This window comes from Vulpes lagopus, chromosome 3 (assembly GCF_018345385.1).
Source record: "Vulpes lagopus strain Blue_001 chromosome 3, ASM1834538v1, whole genome shotgun sequence".
Lineage (NCBI taxonomy): Eukaryota > Metazoa > Chordata > Mammalia > Carnivora > Canidae > Vulpes > Vulpes lagopus.
Genome location: NC_054826.1, coordinates 73407752 through 73426876, shown reverse-complemented (window position 1 = coordinate 73426876; position 19125 = coordinate 73407752). Strand labels below are relative to the sequence as shown.

At 35.4% G+C, this 19125-nt stretch overlaps 1 protein-coding gene across 4 annotated transcripts in view; it reads right to left on the bottom strand.

Annotated features, from left to right (window-relative positions):
- JMJD1C (jumonji domain containing 1C) overlaps window positions 1-19125 on the bottom strand; it is a 325530-nt gene that overhangs the window by 87708 nt on the left and 218697 nt on the right. Inside the window, exon 1 of one of the 4 annotated variants that reach the window (XM_041746942.1) lies at window positions 2972-3554. The exons of 2 other annotated variants lie outside the window; for them this stretch is intronic. The gene's annotated coding sequence lies outside the window, so the exon portion shown is untranslated. Of the gene's footprint in view, window positions 1-2971; window positions 3555-19125 lie in introns of those variants that run through there. One more of the 4 variants, XM_041746941.1, reaches the window with a different exon arrangement.

Genomic DNA, 19125 nt, shown 5'->3' with positions numbered 1-19125 from the left:
ATAATCTAAGTGTGGAAAATGGAATTAACAACCAACTTAGTTTAATAAATTACCTATATAACATGGAGAAATTTTTCTTGCTACAAGCCAACTTGTGTGACCATTTAGATACAAACCAAAGCTTTTGGCACAGATAGTATAAATCCCCAGGAGATTGAAAGCCATTGTGTTTACCCCTTCTCTTATTATGGCTTAAAGAAATCTAACATCTTGTTAATCACAACTAATTCGCACTCTGGGGAAAAACTTTTCAAAATATGTAGTTCAGAGTAGCTCTTAAGGAGTTAATTTCTGTATTTAAGAAATTTCTTTTTAAAGCTTTCGATTCATTGAAGAGTCTGTAACAATGTTTTTGAAAAAGCTAAAATTCATGAGAAAAAAGCATTTAAAACATGCCTTATTTCTATACTACACCATGAACTTAGTATCTTCTTTCCTAAATATAGCATGAAAAAATTATCTTACATCCCCACTTATTTTCAGTATCTATGATTAGAAAATCTAACCACAGTTAAGTTCCTCCCTCCCCAGTCCTAAAGCTAACCTTTTAAGTACTACATATGTATCGGGAGTATTCTTATTTGGGTGAGAAATTACATTTTCAAAACAGACATTCCCCTATTACTTAGCTATCTCCTGCAACTATTGCCAACTAGCATTTTCCATTTGCCAAGACTAAATTCCTAAAATTATTTCATAAAATCCTATTATTTTACCTAACAAATTACTAAAGTTTTGTAAGAAATCCAAGAGCATTTATCTAATTTAGACGTTAAAATGTCTACCAATATGTGACTGACCTATGCAACATTTTTCATATTATATATTTGTTTAGTTTTTAGTAAACTAGAAAACACTGGCACCTTTTCAAGAAGACTTGATTTAATCCTTGAACTTTATTCAAATGCTCTATTTCTTTTCAAACAGTACCATGTCAGGTCAACTCGTGAAGGTTAACAAAAAGGTCTACAAAAGCTATTATCTAAGTGGCTAAAGGTACAATTCAATTAAGTAGGATGTGAAAAAGAAGTAAACTCCTGTCTGAGTGCCTCTTTCTTACGCAAATAATACAGGTGGTTTGCATTTCCTATGAGACCTAGTCATTTTATAATATGAAAAACATTCTTGTGAAGAAAACCTCTCAGAACTCTGCTTTTTTTAAGGTAGGTCAGAGTTCCAAGGGTAAATTTTAACAGGCCAACTAATCATAATTTAAATCACTGAGTTAGTTTCTAGGCTAAAATAAAAAAAGAATTTCTCATTTTAAGATAACTAATTGAAAGCCACCTGGAAAAATCCAGCTATCAGAAATGTTAAAAGATTAGTTTATAAAGGTCTATTTCTGATACATTAATACTTAAAATCATGTACAAATGGAGGTCAAGAGTATATCATGCTTCTTAAAATAGTAAATAGGGCCACAACTGGCAAATTTTAAAATGTGCAATTATATTTAAGCTATAAATATGTTCCCAGCAAATGCTGATAAGTACTTTTACAGTACTTGTTAAGAAATGTTTCAATATGTATTAAATAAACAACTCTGAAAAATGTGACTGTTACCACTTTATGGGAAAATTAAAGACAAACAACATATGAAACTAAGTAGTTAAAACACTGATTTTTTTAAAGTGGCAAATCAAAGAAGTAACCATTATTATTTGTACCCAAGTTAAACACATTTCAAAGACCTACTATTAGCTTACAAATAAAAACATAAATATTTAAATAAAAGTGAACAGATCCTACAGCTTTTATGATGATTCTGTACTAAATATTTCATGGGCCTAGGTGTACTGGAATGTAAAGAAACTAGAACTCATGCATAACTAAGTAATTCAAGACTAAAGATATATCCTTCTATGAGGAACTTCCACAGCCTAAGGGGAAGCAATGAGCTACCATCTGATGAAAGACACAGTATAATATGGCCCGAATCACAAAAAGACTATTATTCCAATGCTGAAAAAAGCCTCTGAAAATCCAAATAAAAATTACTAATTTAAAATCGAACATTCATAATTGAAAAAAACTTTTTCAATTTTATTAATGGATTAAGAGTTCTTTTAAAGTCCTCGGTCTGTGTTAATCATACTTTAAAAATAATTTAAAGCCAAAATAAATAGTTGAGAGCCTGCATTTTTAGTGGGGCCTACACCACGCTATAGGAAGAATGCTTAGAACAACTGTATCCTGTTTGGGGCTCCATGCTGCACCACATTCCATTCACATGAGGAAGAGGAGAACAGATGAGCCCTCCTCAAAAAAACATTTTTAAAATAAATCAGCTACAGCTCTCAAACATAACTCAGCTGCTCAAACAAACCATGTTAAAGCTCACATTTAACATTTAACTGAAAATTCAGAGTTTATGTCTGCAGTCTGAGTTTCTAACAAATCTCCAGTTAACATTTTACAATTCCTTTTCCAAGTTAAAAAAAAAAATCATGCTCATTAACTACAAAAATCTGATATAAAATTCACTAAAGGAAAACACTGAAGCAGAAAACTAAGCAACATTTTAGAAGTCAAGGTTTAGTCTACAGAAAAAAAAAAAAAGACTGGAGTGACTTGAAAGAACAAAGTCCAAATTCCCACCCAAGCAGGTCTATTGAAAAACACGATACTGTTAGAAAACAAGTTGGGGGTGGGGACTGGAATACACCACACAAAAACCCTCACAAAACAAATAACCTCACTTCCCTTAAAACACTGTATTCTGAAAGCCCTAACCTGAAATGTTTCTGCTGTAATACTTTAAACAAACTCTATTTTTTAATCTTTTTACAGTGTTATGAAATTACTACACACACAATAATCTTTTCTGAACAAATGAAAATAGTTAAAATTTCGTAAAACTAAGAAAACTAAGGCTAGATCAGTAAAAGGCAATGACCTTAATTCCTAAGGCTGAGAAGTAAAACCAAATGTAAATTAAGACAAAAGAAAAAGGAAGCAGAAAAATACAAACCGTACTTTGTTCTTTAGAATTTTAAAGTATCTTCAAGTCTCAGAAATCCACGACACAGCTTTAAAGGTCAAGAAGTAGCTGACATTTCCATTTCACTCTTGAGCAGTATTAAAAATCTAGCCTAAATACTTCTTTACTCTTCAAAAATCACAGGCAAATGGCTCTCAAACCAAGCATTTCTGAGCTCACTTGCAGCGTCGTCATTGTATAGGAAGAAAAGCCAAGACCACAAAACGAAGCAGAGCTGTAACCTAACAAGTCTCCGACGAGCAAATGACGATTTTCTGTCTGCTCTGGCTCAGCCCTGGCAGTGATGAGGATTACAACTCGCTCTTTGTCATCAGCACTGTGGTGTTAACGACTAAGAAATCCTGCAGCTGAAGCACTACTGCATCCTCCGATCTGGGTCAGGATAATTTCTCCCGAGGTCGCTTACATAACCAGTGAGATACTCCAAATAGAGAGAACAGCCATCCATCAGCTAGAGAAAGCCTTTCCCACTGTACTCTGCGTGGAAACACACTGCAGTAGCTTCCAACAGTGCAGACACCCAAATGAGAAAGACTACTTGGCTTAGGGCACACTGAGAGAAGGGAAGAGGCGGTGCTCTGTAAACTGTAACTAATCCCCCGTCACAGGTGCTGATGGAGTCACTTCCAGCACGAGTCACATTACTGGTGATTACTCATTTGGCTGCGGCCATAGAGACTGGCTCATAATTTTAACAACAGACAAAGACAGACTAGTGGTGAGACTGAGACCTCAAGTTTACTGTCTCTCTGAATAAAGCAAATGCAAAGTTTTTGCTTTCCAGATTAACGAAGGTGAGAAAGCGCAGAAAACAAATAATATGTAAGTATCTCTCAAGTTGGCAAAAAAAAAGTTTAACTCTAAACTATTGAAAATACTGTGTTTTAAAGTCCTTATTTTTAGCTTAATCATTAGCTTAAAAATATACTGATATTAAAAGAAAACCAGGAAAAAAAACAGTTAAAAGCATTTTTTGAGTAACAGTCTAAATGAAATCAAATGACATAACCACATAACTCAAAAGAAAAACTGGTCATATTTATTTTGGCAGACTTAAAAAAATACCCCTGAAACAACTTTATTCTTTAAAAAAAAAAACAATTTAATCTAGACAACTCACAGTTATAAAAATCTATCATTGAAAAGCATAAAATTTATTATTCTAATGTGTTTACTAACATACGCTCTTCATTTCTTTCTGACCTCAAGAGTTATGCTGTCCAATATAGTGGCCACTAGCTACACATGGCTACTGAGCACCTGAAATGAGATAGTCTAGAATTAGATGTGTGCTGCATGTGTATATACACACTGAATATGAAAAAAATGACTATTAGATATCTGTAAGTGTAGAAAACATTTGCCCTATTTTTTAAATGATGTGAATGGTCATAAATACGATCCAGTGTAGACATCTCAATTTTAATAAACCTAAAAATTCATGTTATTTTAATACCACACACAACCAATTCATCATATCATATTAAGAGAAAAACTGCCAGTCACCACCCAATGCCTTCTCTATACCTATTCCAGATGTATCAGTTTCATTTCACAGAAGACATCAGATTAACCACTGAAAAGATATTTTCAACTTAGTATATGACACACTGTATCTACAAAAAAATCTCAATCTTTTTGTTTTAAGGATGTTAGAGACAGATACTGATTATTCTAAGAATGTTATGGTAAGATTAGCTTTAGAACACTGATGGTACTAAAATACAGCTTTAGAACAAAATATTTTTAAAATAATAAATCAGGCAGCCCCGGTGGCCCAGCAGTTTAGCACTGCCATCAGCCGGGGGTGTGATCCGGGAGACCCAGAGATCAAGTCCCACATCAGGCTCCCTGCATGGAGCCTGCTTCTCCCTCTCCCTGTGTCTCTGCCTCTCTCTCTCTGTCTGTCATGAATAAATAAAATCTTTAAAAATAAATAAATAAAATAATAAATCAAGTGAATATTACATGATACCATTTCAATGATGAATTCATAATTAGACATGAATATAAAACTTATATGGAAATAAAAGAATTCCAAATGTCATGTAATATATGAAAAAGAAAAAAACTGGATCAATACCGCAGATTTATTCTGAGCCCCAAACAACAAAGAAACATCAAATGTTTGATGCAGGCTACTAGATTATAAACATCACATTTTCAGTACATTTTCCACTACATTTCTACAATTTATTGTACATTACAGAATGAGCTTAATATTTCACAGGATTCATCTTACAAACTCACATAAATTCAAGTTTGACTATATGATATAGACTTAAAAAAAAGCTGTCTTTGTTCCTCAAGTACTATTAGTACACTACAGAAACAAACAGCAAATAGAACTACCCTAAGCTAACAATCCAAATGCCATCAAATTTATATATCCCTAGTGGCATAGAATACAATAATTTTGTAAAAATCAAAATAAGTGATATCAATAAAGAAAAACCATTTTTATTTCATACTATATCACAGTTGAATTAAAATTCTTCTCCATTATTTAAAAAAATTATATAGTCAATTCTTAATACAAACAGGTGAGCACAAATATGCAACTAATTGAAAGCCACAAATATCTTTTTAATATTTATTTCATAAATTGGGCTTGACAAATATTTTAAAAATATTTTTAAAAGTGTAAGAATATGAATCTGGTCTGGTACTCTGGTAAATTTCTAATACAGATAAAAACAGTGAAGTAACAATATAGAGAACCCACTTCCTAGCAAGCATAAAAAGTTGCTCAGCTTTTACATCAAGTCTCCTTAATTCTCTCTTGTTTTTACAACCTCTTAGGGATGGTAGATACCACCTTTCAGACAGCAAAAAGCACCATTTTGAGGAGAGCAGAATTTTAGTCCTTTAGATTGGTTGTTCTTATGGCTTATAACTTAATGGATTAAGGAAGTAAGTTGAATAGTTACTGTTAATTTTTCTTTTCCTTTTTTTGGGGGAAGGAGGGGAGTTGGGTGAGGGTAGGGGGTAAAAAGTCTTTTTTGGCAGCTAAACCAGGCTAGAGGAAGAGGAAACTACTCCAGTTACTGCCCAGAAATACACATCTCTGACTTCCTTCCTTTTTAGCTGGTTTCTAGGTTACAAGCTGAATAAATCAACAGAGGTGAGAAAGTAAACAGAGGCTAAAGGAAAGCAACACGGTATGGCTAGCTAAAGAAAATCTGTTTCTTCCAATAATGTAAGAACCTTACATGTGTAATTAAGAGTTAAAATAAACGAGCATTTTGGTTCCATTTATCTTAGGCCATGGAAGAAATAAATTCCTCACCTTTAAAGATATAAAAGCCTAAAGAAACAAGTGGATTTCTCCAAGTATATATTTAAAATAAAATCCAAAAGCCTCTTGGTTCAATGGCCTAGCACTGTAAATATTTTTGTAGACATAAAAGTAAGAAAAGAAGATGAACAAGAGTAGTTCAGAGGATTTTAGTGTGATACGGCCTTATGTGAAGGCTAACTAAAGTCAGGAAAATACTTTTCAATGTGCCCTACTGTTCTGTAATACACAATCAAACGTTTAACCATTGAATCATGGTAGTGTCCAAAGGATTAACTTCTTCACAAAAATGAATCTATGCAGAACCTCCAGGGACTGCAAAGATGGTGTAAAATGGTTCCCTACTTTCAACAGACTAGGAGGTCTAAAAGGATTTTCAGATGATATGGATGGGCCTAGTCTTTTTTTTTTTTTTTTTTTTTTTTTTATGATAGTCACAGAGAGAGAGAGAGAGAGAGAGAGGGAGGCAGAGACACGGGCGGAGGGAGAAGCAGGCTCCATGCACCGGGAGCCCGATGTGGGATTCGATCCCGGGTCTCCAGGATCGCGCCCCGGGCCAAAGGCAGGCGCCAAACCGCTGCGCCACCCAGGGATCCCCCGGATGGGCCTAGTCTTGCGGATTTTTAAAACTTTCTCCCTCCTTCAAGCATTCAGCACATTCATTCAATCAACAGGTATGGGATGTCTTTTAATGTAACAAGCACTACCCTTGGCCTAGGTATTCAATGGTGAGGAAAAGACAACCAAATTCCTACCCTAACACACATTCTACACTTTTATTTAGCAGGAAAGAAATAAATCAATTATCATAGAAATAAAAAATTACACTTTTTAAAAAAGATTTATTAAGATTTGTTTATTTATTCATGAGAGCACACAGACAGAGAGAGAGAGGCAAAGACACAGGCAGAGGGAGAAGCAGGCTCCTTGCGGGGAGCCTGATGCAGGACTCAATCCCGGATTCTGGGATAACGACCTGAGTTGAAGGCAGGTGCCCAACCACTGAGACACCCAAGTGTCCCAAAATTACACCTTAAGAACTCAATTAATAGGGGCACCTGGGTGGCTCAGTGGTTGAACCTCTGCCTTTGGCTCAGGCCATGATCCTAGGGTCCCTGCAGGAAGCCTGCTTCTCCCTCTGCCTGGATCTCTGCCTCTCTCTGTCTCTCATGAATAAATAAAATCTTTTTAAAAACTTCAATTAATAATTGGAGAATTAATGTTCCTTCCCTCCTTTCTTCACTGTGTCTTTGATATCACACCCAGTCGTAAGAGGAGTGCAACAGAATGCATCCATTCTTTAAACCTTGCAGATATTGATGACATATAGTTGAGCTAAGAAAAATCACTGTTGAGGAAACTAAAACAACATAAAAACACACTATGCAAATACACTCTACATTTTTTCAATAACCATATGGCTGAATTCAGTTTCCTTTGTTTTGTTTTTTCCTTCTAGGCCATCTGAATACTAATAAGGCATATACTCTATACTCTAGAGTAGTTCTAAGTTTGTCATTGCTATGTTTTCTTTTTCAGAATCTCCCTGATCAGACGCACTTCTTTCCTCCCAGTATTATGAGGTTCGATTTACTCTTCAGTCTCTCAAACTTTGCAGGTGTGTGTCATTAAGATAACCAATTTTTCTTTCTATAAATAAATGAGTAATTCCAAACTGTACTTTTAGATCTGTATTTAATACCAATATTAGGACACTGTTATATTTATATCCTGTCACCACATAAAGCCATATATGACTAAAATTAAATGCTTAACCTTTCTTAAGTTATTCACACTTCTTTCAAAACCAGTATAAGTACTATTACTACTTACTTACTTTAAATAAAGATACCGGAAAATTCACTAACAAAGTGATCATGTTGGATAATTTACTTTGTCTCCCTAGCTCATATATTACTCTAAATACCTGATATTTTCCTTTAAAACTCTGTCAATAATGAAAATGTAATTTTTCGTGGTTTTTTTTTTTTTTTTTAGATTTTATTTATTTATTCATGAGAAGTAGGCAGAGACACAAGCAGAGGGAGAAGCAGGCTCCCTGTGGGGCCCAATGTGGAACTTGATCCTAGGACATTGGGATCAAGATCTGAGTTGAAGGCAGACACTAAACCACTGAGCCACCCAGGAGTCCCGAAAATATAATTTTTCTATAAATTATTCCAAAACTTTAATCTGACCTCAATAAAAATACCAATAAGATGTTGGAACTGGAAAAATCAATTTTATGCAAAAGTAAATATAATCAGGAAAGTTCTTGAAAGAAAGAGAGAAAGAGAAAAATGAAGAAAAAAATATTAATGATGGGGAACTAGCCTAACAGATACTACATTTCCAGGCTCAATTAATACAACAGTGTGAAACTGGAGCATGAATCAAGAGTCATCAGGAGAGGGCAGCCCCGGTGGCTTAGCGGTTTAGCGCCACCTTCAGCCCAGGGCATGATCCCGGGGTCTCGGGATCGAGTCCCACATCAGGCTCCCTGCATGGAGCCTGCTTCTCCCTCTGCCTGTGTCTCTGCCTCTGTCTCATTCTGTGTCTCTCATGAATAAATACATAAAAATTAAAAAAAAAAAAGAGTCATCAGGAGATAGTTTAGAAAGTCCCTAAATAACATCAGATAAGTATGGGCATTTAATGTAAGATAAAGGTGGATTTTCATATCATATAGGGGAAAAAAGAATGAGAAAACTGAATAAATTCTTCTAAAAACAGAAATGGAACTTTAGAGAGTAATAATGTAATTTTTACAGATGAAGAAACAGACACAACAAGAAAATAAGTGACTGAATTTTCCTGTCCAAAATCTTTTTATAGAAGCCCTGGGACTAGAACCTGGATTTCCTAACTCAGAGCTGAATGATTTTTACATTCTAAGATGGTGTGAAAGAACTATATTGTTTTCATTGCTTGTTGGCATGAGGTGGCAAAGAGCAAAGTGTTTTGCCATCTGCTGAATAAAACTTTAAACTTTGAACATAAAATGGAGGAAAAGGAAACCAGTCTAGAACAAAGTACAAAATTATATACCTGAGGGGAAAAAAAGGGTAAAGCATAATAATTTATATATTTTTAATATGCTTTAATAACATTGATGTTACCTTTCAGGAAGAAGAAATAAGCAGGATTAGAAAAAAAAAGCAATTCAACATGAAAGGGTTTTTAAGATTGTGTTCATAAAAAGAACACAGGAAGATGATAAACCATTAATGGTTAAAAAGAAAAAGAATTCCTATTTTGTTAGTTACTTCTGTCAAGAAAATTATTTTTAATATGGCAAGTGTAAACTAGAGATTACAAATAAACTAAACCAGAAAAGAAAGTAGAGGATTCTTTTTAAGAAACCAAATTAGTTTTCCTTATAAATAACATAATTACATTAGAGATAATTTGGAAAACAAAAGAAATGGGTAAAAAGGATCTTCTACTTTTAACAGTTCAGAAGTAAGTAGATTTTTAACCCTTTTTTTTTTTTTTACAAGTATATTTGCTACCAAGTTTCAAGATACAACTTAAAATGAGCAGCCTGGGGCAGCTGGGTGGCTCAGTGGTTGAGTGTCTACCTTTGACTCGGGTTGTGATCCTGGGGTTCTGGGATCAAGTCTTGCACTGGGCTCTAAGGAGCCTGCTTTTCCCTCTGCCTAGGTCTCTGCCTCTCTCATGAATAAATAAATAAAATATTAAAAAATAAAATAAAATGAGCAGCTTATAAATTGTATCTTGAAACTCATTACATCACCATTCTTTAAAATAGTTGCCTAATAAAAACTTAAGTAAATGAGCACTGAATTTTATTATGCATTTTCTTAGTGTTGGATATTTAGACTTTTTGCTGTTTTATTATTACAAAAAATAAGACAATCTTCATGTTTTTATTAACTAAAAATCCAAGTTTATATGGGTTCAAATAAATTACATGTTAGCATATTAACTTGACAGATATAAACTCAGAGCCATTACTGACAGTCTTTGAAAAAACAAATCAAGGCACTGTCAAGATATTACAGACAGGTATCTATTGATACAAAGGAGGAAAGGAGCAATTCAGAAACAAATTATATGCTAGTAAACTGGAACTCCAGCAAAACCCCAAGATGGATAACCAGAATCATAGAAAAAACCTAATAAACAGTGATTACTAAGAGCAAATATACTCATTGAGAATAATGTCTTTTTTTTTTTCTTTTTTTCTTTTTTATTTATGATAGTCACAGAGAGAGAGAGAGAGAGAGGCAGAGACACAGGCAGAGGGAGAAGCAGGCTCCATGCACCGGGAGCCCGATGTGGGATTCGATCCCAGGTCTCCAGGATCGCGCCCTGGGCCAAAGACAGGCGCCAAACCGCTGCGCCACCCAGGGATCCCTAATTTGTCTTTTAATAAAAACAAAGATTACTTTCATCAAGACAACCTGCAATAGGAAAAGCAATGAAATGTGTGCCCGGATGATAGTTTTTGAAGCTGGTTAAAGGAATGCTAAATAACAGTACTCTTTTTTAACCTATATGTTTAACCTGTACCTGTACTATTTCTAATCATCTTTTGTCTTACATACTATTACATGAAGACTATCTTTATTTGCAAATTATAAATGACAGAATGATTCAAAAAGAGAAGCACCAGTCCCTTGAGGTCTTGCACTGGTCATACTATCCCTGAATATCTTGTTCAATTTGAGAAAACATGAGAAATAATTACAAGCTGAGATGTGTAAATGACATTTAAAAATCATGGATTATTAGGATTATTTAAACAAAAGGAGAATGTCTTGTCTAGAGAAGAAGAGGACAAGTAATGATTATTTACAATTATTTAAAGTGTTAGGTTATTTGGAAAGGAAGGATCTTGTGTAAGTAAAATTCAAAAGCCAATTCTAGCTCAGCACAAAGAATAAAAAAATTTATAATAATTAAACATCACCATACCAAAGCAGACTTACTCATGAAGTAGTGAGTTTCCAATAACTAGAAGCAATTAAGAAAAATCTGGATGAACACTTGACAAGTGCTAAGTCACTGAAGGATCCCATTTCTGGCTGTGGCAAGGAGTGATTTACAAATATTAAAGATTCTTTCAAATTCTAAGATTCTAATACTAATACTGTCTTCTTTAAGCCATCTCCTTCATGTTTATGAGCAAAGTGAAGATAAGGAAGATTAAATCAAATTTTTCATAAACACTGCTTCTACTTTTGCATATCTTAAAGCATAAAGGGAATATTGTCAAATGTTCATGTATCATTCAGATAAGGTGGAAGAGCTAAAAGTGAAAACTAACTTCTCTCATATCAGAATAAAGTAAGTTATCCAAGGTTTGTACCACTGGGCAGCAATAAAACTACATGGGAGACTTCTACAATATGGGATTTCTGTAATCCACAGATCCTTTATCTCTTATGATAAAAAAGCAAACGTAATTTTGTGGGATTGGGAAATATTACAAAATTAAATGAACCCAACCATAAATGCAAAGCATGTATTAAAAGGGTAATAATCAAAATCACAGAAGAAATTCAAAGTTAAGCTAAAATATGTCTTATAGTTTTGCGTCCTGTCAAGCATACCATCTCAGAAAGTAGGGTATATGCCCTAATGTTTGCATATAACAGATTTCCTGGTCTTTTTTGTTCTAAAACTAATTTAAAAATGTATTTTCCAATTTTTCTTAATCATTTCACTGTTTGTACTTTTGAAAACTTGAATAGAATATCTATTTCTTTACTGGTTTTATTCATTTCCGTCTGGCAAACATCTGTTTCTTGTACAGCACAAGTCAACAAGGCTCTACAATTATTTCCCCATTACCTCCTTGTTTGTCAAAAACTCTGATGTCAGCAACAATCTAGAAGCTGAATTTTTCAACGAATGGGGGATTCACAAATTCCATTAAGCATGATATGGTAATTATTTTACTTCTTTAAAAAATTAATGCTTTTTAGGTAATGATGATCATGTATGCTAAGTACCACTTAGATTCAAAATATAATTAATACCAAAATTATCCAAGTTTCAACCGTATTTCTTTAATTATTGATCATTTATGCCAACATTTTGACAGTCATATCAAAATACTGCTATGCAAATTTAAAAAACTAAAATGGAAGAAAAAACTTTACATAAAGACTTTCATACTGAAGTGTTTTCTTTCAATTACCAACAAATTAATGATTCATTTTAAATGAACTTTTCTTCTTTTATAACATGTAGTATAATCGAAAGTTATAGTACGTGCTCACTTTAGTAGCACACTCTAAAGTTGGAACTAAAGTTATATTGCAAATGAGTACAGAGAAGATGTAATTTCAGGTCAATAATCACTAATAAAATTTCTATACACTTCCTTTAAATACTTCCCTCCCCTCTAAAGCTCTAAATTTGCTTAATTCAGGTCAGTTCCTGTTTCCCCTTTAGAGGGACTTTCCCTCTAAAGGATAAGGCAACAAAAATCCCAAATCTAACTGGGAAAGGAAAATATTGAGGCCCATTAATATGCCCAGAAGCCTTGCTTAAATTTATCTGTGTATAGAGAAGAAAGTTTCAAAATTAGACTCTTCATGGATAATCAAGATTCCTTCCAGGATCTTAGTTTCCCTCAAAGTTTGAGACAGACTAGAAGCAGTCTGTGAAAATAAACTTCTTTGGGACTCCTGTGGATTTAGTAGTGCGTTATAGCTTTTCAAACAGTTGCTTTTTCCTTGGGGATTTGAAAGCTTCCCTGCACTGACAACTTGACCACCTGCTACAGGAGATTTTTAAAGAACAAGAAGTTTTCCTAATTTCAGGAATCCTTAGGATTATATATTTCCTGCTTTCCATCACATTTAGGTCAATTTATATTTTAATGTTTTAACTTCGAGCTTTATTCTCCTTGGCCTTGGAGAACATGAGCATACTTTATTTTTTATTTTTATAAATTTATTTTTTATTGGTGTTCAATTCGCCAACATACAGAATAACACCCAGTGCTCATCCGTCAAGTCTTTATTTTTTAAATCTTTTATTTTTTTATTTATTTGAGAGAGAGTGAAAGAGGCAGAGACACAGGTAGAGAGAGAAGCAGGTTCCATGCAGGGGAGCAGGGGGATTGGAGCAGAGAGACAAATAGACTTCCTGCTGAGTGGAGAGCTCAATTCTGGGCTTGACCCCAGGACACTGACATCAAAACCTAAGCCATAATCAGAACCTTTACTGACTGAGCCACCCGAGGCACCTTGAGCATACTTTAAAAGTTACATCATTTAGTTACAGAAAAAAACTATTTTAAGTGGTCATGGAACTATGTAGTTTTCTACTCTCATAGGAAAAAACAGTTGCTACTAGAAAAGCAACCGTTTATGAAACCAGTTCATCAATGAATGGGTCAACTAAAAATGCCTGTGTACTTTCCATTGCCATTTCCTTGACCAGGAAGGAGTCTTCTTTACTATTCTCTTACAGTGGTGAACTAGATTGAGCTTTGTTATGCCTCATTATGTTTATTACTATATTAACTGGTGAGGAAATCTGAAAGGTGCACTTTGCTTCCAGAGCTTGATGCTGAAGGCACAGAGTAATTCAGCCAACTAGAACAGTGGTTCTCAAAGGGTAGCCCCTTGTCTGACAGCATTGGCAATAATAAGCAACTAGTTAAAAACATGCATTATCAGGCTCCACCCCCCACTACCTGAAACAGAAATTCCAGGGGTGGGATCTAGCAATCTGTGTTGTAACAAATTTTTTAGTAATTCTGAAGCACTATAAAATTTGAGAACAAGTGACTCAACAGTGACTTTTTTTTAATTAGAGAGAAAAAGAGGCAAAGGGAAAGAGAATATCTTTTTTTTTTTTTTAAGATTTTATTTATTTATTTATTTATTTGAGAGAGAGAGAGAGAGAGAGAGGCAGGCAGGCAGAGACACAGGCAAAGAGAGAAGCAGGTTCCATGCAGGGAGCCCAATGTGAGACTCCATCCCAGGACTCCAATCATGCCCTGAGCCAAAGGCAGATGCTCAACCACTGAACCACCCAGGCATCCCGGGAAAGAGAGTATCTAAAGCAGGATCCACTCTCAGCATAAAGCTGGGGGCTCAATCTCAGGGCCCTGAGATCATGACCTGAGCTGAAACCAAGGGTAAGACACACAACCAACCAAGCCACCCAGGCACCCGAAAGCAAGTGTTCTTAATCTTTTTGGAGTTGAGGAACTCTCAGAGTCTGATAAAAGCTATAGCTCCCCCCAAATCACGAAAATACATAGTTTTGCAACACAATTTCAGAAGTGTCAGGGCAGCCCGAGTGGTTCAGCGGTTTAGCGCCGCCTTCAGTCCAGGGCATGACCCCGGAGACCCAGGATCAAGTCCCACCTCGGGCTCCCTGCATGGAGCCTGCTTCTCCCTCTGCCTGTGTCTCTGCCTGTGTCTCTGCCTCTCTGTGTCTCTCATTATAAATAAATAAAATCTTTAAAAAAACAAAACAAAACAAAACAAATTTCAGAGGTTTCCAAGATCATCTGGAGAATCTAAGAATACATATGCCTAAGCTTTAACCTTGATGAACTACTAAATCAAAAACTCTGAAGATGGGGTATTGTACTTGTATTTTTCAAACAATATTTAAATCTTTTCTATACTGTCTCAACATTCCCACAAACAAGTTCTAATTACCCTGCCCAGGTGATCAGGTACACCAGGTTGATAAGGCTGGCCCCTGGCTTACAAATTCTTCCTATCTTCCTCTATGACCTAGTAACGACATTCAAAAGCACCAGTGAAATCCCCCCAATCTGACATCCCAACAAAGGCACTAATCCACAGATCGTTGTACTCTCTCTTGGCTCCCTATCTACTGGTTGAACCTACTCCCTTCTGACACACAATGACATTATCATAGGACCTATGAATATAAAAAACTTTGTTTTCCTGTGCCTCTCCTATGGTCTCCTCTTGTGACTATACCTGACTGAACATCACATAAAAGAACATCCTTAATTTTAAAATGCTATCTTGGGATCTCTGGGTGGCTCAGCAGTTTGGCACCTGCCTTCAGCCCAGGGTGTGATCCTGGAGACCCAGGATTGAGTCCCACATCGGGCTCCCTGCATGGAGCCTGCTTCTCCCTCTGCCTGTGTCTCTGCCTCTCTCTCATTCTGTGTCTCTCATGAATAAATAAATAAAATCTTAAAAAAAATAAATAAATAAAAATAAAATGCTATCTGAGATTCGTCAGCTTTGGGAACCATGAATCGTGGTTGAGAACAATGACTAGATCTCAGGACAGAATGCCCCAGTCCAGGTCTTAGACATTCTCTTCATAGATCAGATCAGTCTCCTTGTCACTTTGCTAACTTAACCTCCTACTTTCTCAGGAAGCACAGGATCTTTAAATAGCTTACATTGGAAAGCTATTGAAAGCTATTAGTTCTCAATGTGGGGATATTTGAGCCATGTAGGGATCAATTTCACTCACTAGGTTTTCAAATTCAAATAACCTAGGGCTAGCAGAGGCTAAACTCTTTCAAATTATGTAGAGAGATAACTATTTAAAGATGCCCTCCCTTCCTAAAAATATCAAGCAGTTAAAGCATCAGGGCTTAAAAAGCAGCAATGCTGCTTCCCTAGATTACACGGAAAAAGAAAACACACCCCAAAAAAGTAAACAATATAACCACAAAGGTAGTTTCCTCTTGATGCTATAAAAAAGATGAGGTTTCCAATCATTGCCGTTCCCTACTTTCTACTCCTAGTAGGAGGAACAAAGAGGAAGTTCCTCTAGAGAAGATATGAAGAGCCAGAAGTGTGGTTAATCATTCAACAAAGATTTCAAAGCTGATTAAAATTGCCTGTGAGGCAAAAAAAAAAAAAAAAAAAAAAAATTCCCAGGTCACATGAACTATAAACTCAGAATGACTTGGCTCAAGTCTGTGGCCCAAGGAGTTGAAGGCCCAAAACTATCCCATAAATGTTTCTATCACTATAATCAATTGTAGCTATCCTAGGGTGTGGGGTGGCGGTGGAAACTAAGGGTAGGTGTCCTATCCTAACATTTATAAAGTACACATGAAATTATAATTAAAGTGCTCATCTTTCAAAAAATATATTCAAAATATTACTCATTTTGATATATGAAGCATAAAACACTACTCGTGAATCAAGTTCTCCAAGTACATGCTTTGATAACTACAAGTTTATGGCCATTCATTATTCATTAGTTAGCCAACATTTGTGAAACACCTACAATGTGCTTGCTACCTACCCACTATGCATGGTATCATACACAGGAAAGCAAGATTATCAATATTTTATTTTCCCTGACATCTATCTAGATAACAAAGGAACTGGTCTTACACAATGAAATTTAGTAAGAGTAAATGTTAAATCTCTAGTTTTAGGTTCCAAAAAGCTACTCCTTCAGTATGGTGCAACACACACTCCCACCTCATCTCTCACAAGCACACATTAGTATAATATGTGGTAAAACTTGCTTGGCAGCTTTTGATGCAAAAAAGGATTAGGAAGTTTTATTCAGTCTACAAATATTCACAGGAACATCTATCTACAATGTGTTAAGCATTGTCCCAGAGATTTTGGATGATGCAAAGATGAGGCTAAATAGAAACTCATTATGAGGCAAGAATGTTACTGTGGTGTGAATGCTAAAAATGCTACTATACAGTGTTCCAAATATGTTAAGAAACGGTCCCAATACATTGATATTACTTTACAGGAAAATTAAAGGCATCCCATTTAGAAAGATATTCATACTAGAATATAAACAAAAACAGGTGATCTGGATAGAAGTTCTGTCTATAATCAAGTCATATTAATACTGGTTAAAGGAATTGGGAATGTTTAACCTAAGGTGTTTAATATATGGAAAAATTGGGCAGCCCCCATGGCTTAGCGGTTTAGCACCGCCTTCAGCCTGGGGCGGTATCCTGGAGACCCAGGATCCAGTCCCACCTCAGATTCCCTGAAGTCAGCTTCTCCCCCTATGTCTCTGCCTGTCTCTCTCTCTCTCTCTCTCTCTCTCTCTCTGTGTGTGTCTCTCGTGAATAAATACATAAAATCTTAAAAACAAAATATGGAAAAATGTAACATACCTTGTTCTAGAACAGAAGAAAAGAAAGGAAGAAAGGGAAAGAAGAAAGAGAAAGCCTTAAAGGAGTCCAGAAAGTCCTTGAAATTATTTATAAAAATTTATGAATATAAGTACCCCGCCCCCGGGAAAAAGGTTATTGATAGTTTCTATCAGATTTTCAAAGGAGTCTCTGATCCAATGGATCTAAGAAATAGTGGCTAGAAAATAAACTAGGTCCACTAACATAAGTTACATATAATCAGATTTTTGGTCCAATGTTAGGAAAAGCCTTATAACAATTTTAGCTGCTCAGCAATGGAATGAGCTACCTTATAAAGCAGTAGTATCTTAGAAGGAAAGCATTTATGCAGAAGGTGTTTATTTATATAGGATACCATGGTATAAGACATTGTAGGTACACTTTCATTTTTTTTTTTTACACTTTCAAATCTGTCAGGTCTTTAAGTTGAAAAAACATTTGTTTTGAAATTCTAAATCATATTTAAGAACATAAGAGTTTTCAAAGTTTGCCAAAAGTGTGTTAGAGACTAAAATTATTGTTGTGTAAGAATTCTATTTATAGGTAGGATGTATATGACATAATAAATAGCTGTAAATATATGTTGTATTTTTTGGATAATATCCAATTCTGTTCTAGCTAACAACAACAAAAAACGGGAAAGATGAAACACTTAAGATGTGGTTAGTATAGACAGCAAATACCCAGTGTGGCACAGTAGACACAGAAAGAGAACAGAAAGAGAATGCATGGAAACATCAAGTAAATCTTATCATTAAGCTCAGATATCAGCCCTAAATGGTCATTCATTGGGGATTCCCATTGTGGCCTTATATGTCCTCTGTCAAAAATGTAAAAGATGAAAGGCATGGCTGCTCAGCAAGTCTTTGACAAGTAATACTTGTGGTCAGGCTTCTTTACTCCCACAAAAATAAGCACGTATTGACTCCAGGCCCCTTCCTTTGGCTAAACTCCTAGGTTCATATCCAACTTCTGGTCCTTATAGTTATGTTATCAGCAGGGAAGGCTGTGTGGCATAGACAGGACAAAAGAACTTGGTAAGTCTCAGAATTATGATCCTTTCATCTCAACTGCATCATATCATGAATGTATTCATCAACTTCATATTCTTCTTCTTTCTTTCCAGTATTTAATATATCTATATCTGTATCTATCTATCTACCTATTTTTAAAGTAAGCTCCACACCCAGCGTCGGGCTTGAACTCATGTCACCAAGATCAAGTGCTGCGCTCTAACAATTGAACTAGCCAGGTGCCTCTCTTTCAAAATTTTCTTTTTAAAGATTTTATTTATTTATTTGAGAGAGAAAGCAAGAGAAAGCAAGAGTAGGGGGAGGGCAGAGGGAGAAGTAGACTCCCAACAGAGCAGAAAGCCTGACATGGGGCTAGATCCCAGGACCCTGAGATCATGACCTGAACTGAAGGCAGACACTTTGACTGACTGAGACACCCATGGTACCCTCTTTAAAAAATTTCTAATGGATTTTATTTCTTAGAGCAGTTCTAGGCTCATAGCAAAATTGAGCAAAAAACCCCTTGAGTTCTCATATAGTCCCTACTTCTACACATGCACAACCTCCCCATTACTAATATCCTGAAACAGAGTGGTAATTTATTCTAACTAGTGAACCTACACTGACACATCCTTATCATCCAAAGTCCAAAGCTTACATTGGGTTTCACTCTTGGTGTTGTATATTCTACAAATGTATGAGC